Source organism: Budorcas taxicolor, chromosome X (genome assembly GCF_023091745.1).
Source record: "Budorcas taxicolor isolate Tak-1 chromosome X, Takin1.1, whole genome shotgun sequence".
In the NCBI taxonomy this organism is placed as follows: domain Eukaryota; kingdom Metazoa; phylum Chordata; class Mammalia; order Artiodactyla; family Bovidae; genus Budorcas; species Budorcas taxicolor.
The window spans coordinates 86408420-86418230 of NC_068935.1; positions in this window are offsets into that span (position 1 = coordinate 86408420).

Consider the following 9811-nt stretch of genomic DNA (forward strand, 5'->3'; position numbering starts at 1 on the left):
CTCCACTTAGATTTCCATCCTAGACTTCTTTGCATAATGGAGGAAGAATTCTGCAAGAGGAAGGCAGAAACTGCAAATCTCAAACTCTTTAGATTTGGGCTATAACAAGCATAACATCACTTTTGTGACATTGTACTGCTGCTGCTGCTGCTAAGTCACATCAGTCATGTCCGACTCTGTGCGACCCCATAGACGGCAGCCCACCAGGCACCCCCATCCCTGAGATTCCCTAGGCAAGAGCACTGGAGTGGGTTGACATTTCCTTCTCCAAAAGTGAAAGTGAAGTCGCTCAGTCACATCCAACTCTTCGTGACCCCATGGACTGCAGCCTACCAGGCTCCTCCATCCATGGGATTTTCCAGGCAAGAGTGCTGGAGTGGGTTGCCAGTGCCTTCTCTGACATTGTTCTAGTCAAAGTAAATAACCAGGCCAGCCCAATGTAAGAATGGGAGAAAATGAAAAGGATTGTGGCCATTTTAAACTTACTGCATGTGACAAAGAAATAATGTTCCTGCTAATTTTTTCAATACCAATGCCCATCTGATCTAGATCTTAAATCAAATTAGCTATTAATTCTTCCACCACCAATGCTTCTCTGTTTCTTAGACTCATGAATCTGTTACTACTTCTACGATCAACATCCCTGAGGTCTAAACTGCATCTTTGGTATTGATATAACTACTCCCTCTAACTACTCCTCCTGACTATTCAGAGTGTCCAGGTTTCTCTTAACCCTTCTATCAGCAGTGTTCCTCTTGCCTGAGTATCAAAGGTAGATCTCATACAACCATTTCATAATCAATGACTCTGCTATGGATCATAAAACTGTGACTATGTTAATTCTTTTGTAATTAATGTATGGGTTTCAAATTATGAGTCCCTTTTACACCATCAGTATTGATCAAATGTGCTCTTGAATCTGTATCTTGAATCTATTCTGACTTTTGTTAACTCTGTCAGAGACTTTGGTATTCCAGGGGCAGAAAGATTGTAAAGTGAAAGTGAAAGTTGCTCAGTCGTGTCCGACTTTTTGCAACCCCATGAACTATACAGCCCATGGAATTCTCCAGGCCAGAATACTGGAGTGGGTAGCCTTTGCCTTCTCTGGGGGATTTTCCCAACCCAGAGATGGAACCCAGGTCTCCCGTACTGCAGGCAGATTCTTTACCAGCTGAGCCACAAGGAAAGCCCAGAAAGATTGTAAGTGATAGGCAAAGATTGGCCTTGGCAGATCTCAGAGGAGCCAATGGGAGGCCGAGAGGATATTAGTACCGTGATTGACAGGCAGAGGTGAACTGTACCCATTTGAGGGGCCAGTGGCTGAAAGTGACAGGCAAGGATAGACACTGGGAAGACAATGGAAGGCCTGGAAGACAATTATGCTTGGGCTATAAGTGGCAAGCAGGAGTTGACTCTGCCCTACTGAAGGGGCAATGGGAGGCTCAGGAGACAGTGACAATGTGACACTAGCACTGTGAGTGACAGCCTGGAATGGGCTCTGTCACATTGAAAAGCCAGCGAAGGCTTCCCTGGTGGCTCAGTGGTAAAGAATCTGCCTGCCAGTGCAGGAGACACAGGTTTCATCCCTGGTCCAGGAACATCCTACATGCCATGGAGCAAATTAGCCTGAGGGCCACTACTATTGAGCCTGTGCTATAGAGTCCGGGAGATGCAAATACTGAGCCCACACACCCTAGAGCTCCACAAGAGAAGCCATTGCAATGAGAAGTCCATGTACCCACCACTCGCCACAACTAGAGAAAAGGCTGTGCAGCTATAAAGATCCAGAATAGCCTAAAAAAAAAAAAAAAAAAAAGCCAATGATAGGCCTGGAAAGTGGTAATGCTGGTGCTGCAAATGACAGGCTAGGGTGGATCCTGCCCAAATAAAAGGGTCAATGGGAGTCCTGGAGGGTGCTGACCCTGGGGCTGCAAGTGACAAGCAAGGGTTGGCTCTATCAGCAGTAAGAATCTGTGGTAGATCTGAAGGATTGCAGTGCTGGGGTTTGATGGTCAGATGAGGTGGGCCCTGCCAGCACTGAAGGAACAGTAGAAATTCTGGAGGGCTGTGAGTGATAGGCAGAAGCTGGTTTTATCCTACTGAAGCCCAATGGGAGGTTGCAGGGAAGGTGATACTGGGTCTAAGGACCAATAAGAGACATGGAAGGTGGTGATGCTGGGTCTGTGAGTGACAGGCCAGGTCAAGTTCTACTGGATTGAAGACTCAATGGAAATTGTAATGCTAAGGCTATGAGTGACAGCCTGGGAGCACACCCTGAAACCATTAAAGGATCAATGAAAAGCCTAGACAGCAGTGACTCTTGAGTTGTGAGTGATGGGCAGGGGCCGACTTTGCCAACATATAGCCCCGATATGAGGCAGTGACCCCAAGCCTGGGAGAAGTGATACCAGCATTGAAGCCAATAGGAGGACTACAGGTGGTGATGTTTGGACCAAGAGTGACAGGTGGGGATAGGCTTTGCCACATTGAAGAGCCATCAACCAAATCCCTTTGCTTTAACCATGAATCTGGATTTCTACAAACTATTCCACCATCACCTGTTTCATATTCCTGACCATAAACCTGAGACTTTCTTATCTATTTCACCATAATCTGACATCCCAACTGTACCTTAGTAAACACTTTCACCAACACTTTTCTGGTCTAACATTAAACCCAGTCAGTCAGTTTAGTTCACTCAGTCATGTCCCACTCTTTGAACCCAGGTCTCTGTTAAATATTGTGCCATTAATAGCCTTATGATCTCACATCAATTCCAGCCCTTTATGAACTATTCCATCATAAATGCTATTTTGGTGTAAATCTTGAATCCAGACTGTTATTAACAATACCACTATCGATACCCCTCTGCTCTAAACTTGAATCTGGCCCTGTGTTAACTATTCCAACATCAATTTCATTTTGATCTGGATACCAAATCCCAAGCATCAGACAACTCTTCTATCATCACTGTCCCCCTAAACTGACCTCCAATTTGGGTCTCTGTTAACTTGACTACCATCAGTTTCCTTCTTTTTTAAAACTTGTCTTTGGTTCTATTATCTTGTCTTTGATCAATGCCTCTATTAAGTTTTTCAGTATCTCTGATATTTTAGACTGATTTCAAAGTCAGCCTCTCTAAACTATTCCACCTATACCTTGAAACTATAGTAATTAACTCTTTAATAATTAGTGTAATACAAACAATAATCACCCTTGGGTCTAGGTCTCAAATCCTTGGCTTCTGTCAATTCCTTCATCAATGCCTCTCTGCTTTGAAAAAGATCTCTGTCAACTTCTCCACTGTGAATATCCATCTGCTGTGACCTTGAAGTCAGGTCACTTTACCACCATTAATGCCCCTTGAGTCTGACCTTGAAAGTGAATTTCTGTTAACTATGTCTCCATTAGTGTCCCTCAGCTGTAACTTCAAACCCAGAGCCTCTATTACCACTTCCAACATGAATGCCCCTTTGGACAGACCTCAAACTCAAGTATGTTTTAAACTATTCTACTATCAAGGTCTCTGTGGATTGACCTTAATCCCAGACCCCTGTTAACCACTCCACCACAAATTACCTTCTGGTCTAGATCTCAAATCCCAGGCATCTGATTTATCTACCTCTATCAATTTTATTCTGGTCTGACTTCAAATTTTGGTCTGTGAATTCTTTCAAAATCAGTGCCCATTTGGCTTAGATCTAAAATCATGAACCTCTGTTACCAGTTCTATTATTAATGTTCTTCTCAACTCAGGACCTAGAATGAATGCTTTTACTTTCAAATTCTCTCTGGGCTGATACTGAACCTGGACACCTGTTACCTGTTCCGCTATCAGTGCTCCTCCTGTGACCCATGTGTCTGTTAACTATTCTTCCATTAATACCCTTCTAGTCTAACCTTGAATCTGTGTTATTGTTAAATATTTTAATACCCAGCTTTTCAGGTATGAACTTGAACCCAAGCTTCTCAGTTTTGCCCTATTTACTGAGGTATAACTGACAAACAAAAAGTATATATATATATATATATATATACACACACACACATACATACATACATACTGGCTTCCCTAGTGGCTCAGTGGTAAAGAATCTGCCTGTAATGCACAAGACCCAGGTTCAATCCCTGGATCAGGAAGATCCCCTGGAGAAGGAAATGGCTATCCACCCCAGTATTCTTACCTGGAGAACTCCATAGACAGAGGAGTCTGACGGTCTACAGTTCATGAGGTTGCAAAGAGTCAGACACGACTTTGAATGAGCACCACAATTAAGTTAATTAACACATTCATCACCACACATATTTACCTTGGGAGTGGTGGTAAGAACAGTTAAGATCCACATTCTTAGCAAATTTCCAGTATACAATGTAGTATTATTAACTATAATAACTATGCTGTAAATTAGATCCCCAGAACCTATTCCTCTTTTTACTGAAACCTTGTATCATTTTGCCAACCTCTCTCCATTTCCCCCATCTCTTAACCCCCGGCAACCAACATTCTACTCTCTGTTTCTATGAGTTAGCTTATTTTAGATTTCACATATAAGTTATACCATACATATTTGTATCCCTCTGTCTAGTTTATTTCACTAAGCATAATGCCCTTCAGGTTCATCCATGTTGTTGGAAGTGGCAGGAGTTTCTTCTTTTATTGCTGTATAATATTCTATAGTGTGTGTGTTCATGTATTTTCTTTATCCATTCATCTGTCAATAGGCAGTTAGATTGTCTCCATACCATGGCTATTGTGAATAATGCTGCAATGAACATGAGAGTATAGATATCTCTCAGAGACTCTGACTCCATTGCCTCTGGGTATATACCCAGAAGTGAGAATACTGGATCAGTTTTTAATTTTTCAAAGAATCTCCTCACTTTTCCTTATAGTGGCTATTGTTGTTCGGTTGCTTAGTCATGTCTGACCCTTTGCAACTCCATAGGCTGCAGCACACCAGGCTTCCCTGTCCTACACCATCTCCCAGAACTTGCTCAAACTCATGTCCCTTTAGTTGGTGATGCCATCCAACCATCTCATCCTCTGCATCCCCTTCTCCTCCTGCCTTCTATCTTTCCCAGCAACAGGGTTTTTTCCAGTGAGTTGGCTGTTCGCATCAGGTAGCCATAGTATTGGAGCTTCAGCTTCAGCATCAGTCCTTGCAATGAATACTCAGGACTGATTTCCTTTAGGATTGACTGGTTTGATCTCCTTGCAGTCCAAGGAACTCTCAAGAGTCTTCTCCAGCACCACATTTCAAAAGTGGCTGTACCAATTCACATTCCCACAAACAATGTATAAATGTTCCCTTTTCTGCACACTCTCACCAACACTAGACATCTCTTGTCTATCAAGCCTCTTTTTAGTATTATACCATCTATGCTGCTCTGGCATGACCTTAGCTTGGGCTTCTTCAAATTATTCCATCAGTAACTCTCTGTTCTAGACCTTGAAACTGTGCCTCCACCTTCACTTATACAATCAGTGCCCCTTGACTCTGAACTAGAACCTATGTCTTTGTTAACTATGCTATGTTAACATCAAACCAACAGCCTTTCTGGCCTGATGGCTTGGGATTTTGTTCATTCTTCCTTTATCAATGACTCTGTGATGATTAATTTTTTATATCAATTTTACTGGACCATGACTTTGGCTGAATATTATTCTGTGTGTCTGAGAGTGTTTCTTGATGAGATTAACATTTGAATTGTAGACAAGTAAGGCTGCCCTCCCTAAAGTGAGTGGCCCTATCCAATCTATTGAAGGCATGAATAAAAGAAAAGACTTAGTAAGGGAAAATGCACTCTCTAAGCCTAACTATCTTTGAGATGGACACCATTCTTGTGCACCCTGACTGTAACTTACACCATTGGCTCTCCTGGGTTTCCAGCTTTCTGATTGTAGATCTTGGGGCTTATTAGCCTCCATAACTGTGTGAGCCAATAACTTTACAATAAATCTTTTTATGTATGCATGCCCATGTGCACAAATGTGCACACACCACTAGACACACACACACTCATACACGCATACACACAATCAGTTCTGTTTCTCTGAAAAAACCCAGACTAATACAACCCTTTTGTTCTGATTTGGAACCTGGGCCCCTGTTAACTATTTAATCATTAATGCTTTTCTGATTTGACCTAAAACTCAGGCTTCTGCTAAGCATCCCATCTTCACTAGCTTTCTGCTATAATCTCAGCCCGGGCCTCTGTTAAACTTTCCACCATCAATGACTTCAATCTCAGTGTTCTTGAACTATTCCACTATCATTGCTACTCTGATCCAGGCCTCTGTTATTCATCCACTGACAATTTTCTTTTGTGAACTCAAACATTTGTCTCTGTTAACTCTTCTATCATCTGTTGTTAACTTGAACTTGGGTTTGTTTTTATTCTTCCATCACCATCATCCGTCTGCTCTGACCTCCTATTCCAGTCACCATTTTGCTCCCCATGCCCTCTAGTCTATGTTTTGAATCCTTCTGCTAACCATTCCATCAGCAATGATTCTTTAATCTAGATATCAAATCCTAGGCCTCTGATAATACTTTCCCCACTGTGCCCCTCTGCCTTGACTGTAAATTTAGGTTACTCTTAACTCTTCCACTATCAATGGTTCTTTGCTTAAAGTCTCAAAGCCTCTGAGCTCTGTTCTGCCATCAGTATCTCTAGCTTTTATTGTCAGTTCAAGTACTTGTTAATGGTTCCAACATTAATGCCCCTCTGGACAGACCAAAAAGTTGAATATTTATTAAACTTTCCACCATTTATGTCGCTATGGTCCAATCTCAGTTCAGGCCTTCTTCAGGTGACTACACAAGAGCATGGATACCAGGAGTGACTCATTGGAAAGCATGACTCATTTGGATACAATAATATAGCAGTCTACCACAATTGTTAATAATCCCCACATCACTGCTGATCCAGGTCTCTGTTAACCTTTCCAGTATTAATGGCCTATGATTCTTAAGTAAAATCTGTGACTTTGTGAATTCTTCTACCATCAATACTCCTCTGGTCTGGATTTTGTTCCTGGACATATGGAACAAATTTCACCATAAAGGTCTTTTTGGTTTGTCCTCAAATAAAGCCTTGTATTATATTTTCAATCATCAGAACATTACCAAACCAAACTTGAGTATGCTTGCCTACTACACAGCACTCCTGACACCAGGTTATGGTGAAGGGAATTATGGCTTTAATTGCAGATGCCAAGCAAGGAGAAGGGGCAGCTCATGCTCAAAAGACTCCCTGACAGCTTTCGAGGAAAGATATTTAAAGCAACATAAGGGGTGGGGGCTGCAGAGTGTGTAATCAGCTCATGGACTTTCTTCTGATTGGTTGTTGGCGGTAACATAACAGGGTGATGTCTGAGGAATTTTAATCATCAACCTGGTTCCAACCAGTCTAAGGTCTAGTGCTTATGCTCAGCATGGAGTCACCACCCCTTACCTGAGTAGGGGGCTTTAGTTTCCCCCAAACAATGCAAAGTTATGTGTCAGATTGTTTTATATATATATAAAACCTTGAGCAGGAAATAAGACTGTCTTTTCTGCTTTTCCTTTGTTTCTGCATTCTGTAACTTCCCTAATTAGTAACTGAGTCTGCTCTCTGGAACTCAGGGAAGTCTAGGAGACTAAGGTCTTTTTCTACAAACGAGAAACAGGGGACACAGAGGGACTTTTGAGCCAGTAGGGTCTCACAGGGTCCTGCTCAATTTCAATCCTTCTTTTTTGATATTCATCTGTCCTGAGGGGAACAGCAAGGGACAAGAAGGGAATAAAATTTTAGATAGAGAGGTTAATCATAAACTCAGTAGGGTAATTCCGTTTTATGGGGACATGGTTCAAATGCTCCTCTAGTCTCATCTTGGGCTTCCCAGGTGGTGCTAGTGGTAAAGAACCCATCTACCAATGCCTAAGACATAAGAGATGTGGGATTGGATGATCCCTGGGTTGGGAAGTTCCCCTGGAGGAGGGCATGGCAACCCACTCCAGTACTCTTGCCTGGAGAATCCCATGGGCAGAGGAGCCTGGTGGGCTACAGTCCACAGTGTTGCAAAGAGTTGAAGACGACTGAAGCAACTTAACACACATGCACACAGTCTCATCTTGAGACCGGGTTCGAGTTGAGAGGAATGTTGGGTTCCTCTCAACATTTCCATCAGCAAAGACCCTCTGTTGTGGGTCTTCCTGGGTGGTCCAGTGATTGATTAAAACTCTGCCTTCCAATGCAGGGGGCTTGGGTTCAATCCCTGGTCAGGGAACTAAGATCCCACAGGCCCTGCAGTGTAGCCACACTCACACACACGAAAGACCCTCTGTTTTAAACTTAAATCCAAAACTCTATTAATTATTCTAACAAAAGAGCTCTTCTCTATAGACAAACCCAACTCTCTGTTAACTCTTCCACCACTGATGCCCCTGTGAACTGATGTTGACCGTAGGCCTCTGTTTACTCTTTCATTATTAATGCTTCTACAAGTAGAACCCATGATCTAAACTAGGCCTCTGTTAATTCATGTGAAATAAAATTCATAGTTTATGGCAAAACAAGAAAAAATTAAACATAAACATTCTTTTCTACCCTTTGACCTCCTCTCTCCCCTCAACCAGGCTTCCCTGGTGACTCGGTGGGTAAAGAATCCACGTGCAATGCAGGAAATGCAGGACATGTGGGTTCAATCCTTGGGTGGGGAAGATCCCTTGGGGGAGGAAATGGCAACCCACTCCAGTATTCTTGCCTGAAAAATCCCATGGACAGAGGAGCCTGATGGGCTTCAGTCCATAGGATTGCAAAGAGTTGGACATGACTGAGCAACTAAGCATGCATTTATGTTCCTCCCCACTACTGTGCATTATGTATCTGCAATTATACATTGACCAAACCTCCCCCATCAGTGGGAATACCTACTCAACCATAAAGAGCAACATTCTCCTAGCATCAACAAAACAACTCCTAAAAAGATAGCATTCCTTCCTGATCTTGTAAGGGGTCACATGATCCACCTGGCTGACAGATCTTGATTATGTAAACTGTCAATAATGTGTAAGTTAATGCAAAGCCCTCTGTCTCAAAAAACTTATTTAACTGTGCCTTGACTTCTAACAAGTACAACAGTTCTCAGAGCTTTCTGAGATGCTCTTCCTGAGTTATATTCCTCAAATTTAGCTCAAATAAAAATTTCCAATTTTTTCTTAGATCAACTGATTAATTTTTCATCAACACTCTTCAATATTTTATGAATTTCATCTAGATATCAAATCCTGTACTACTGTTAACTTTTCTACCATCAGTGTTCTTCTGTATTGGATCTTAAGATTGGACTACTGTTAACCTGCCCACCATCAATGGATCTCTAGTCTAGGATTCAATATTTCCTGTCTATTAATTCCTCCACCATCAGTGTTTCTTGGCTATGATCTTAAATTGGCCTCTGTCAACTATTTCACCATCATGCTCCTCTCTCATTGCTATAGAACCTAGACTTCTATTAAGTCATTCACCACCAGTATCCCTCTGGTTTTATCTTGAATATGGATCTTTGTTAAATATTACAACATCCATGTCTTTCAGGTCTGAAGTAGAACCCAAGCCCTTGTTTACTATTGCACCTACACAGTCCTTTAGATCTTACCTTGAACTCGGCCCTGGTAAAATTATTTCACTACCAATACCTCTTCTAATCCAGATCTCAATGCTGAACCCACATGTTTCATTTGGTTGCTATGTCTCAGGAGTACCATAATCATTTTTAGTATTGTTTTTTTTTTAGCCATACCACACAGCTTGCAGGATCTTAGTT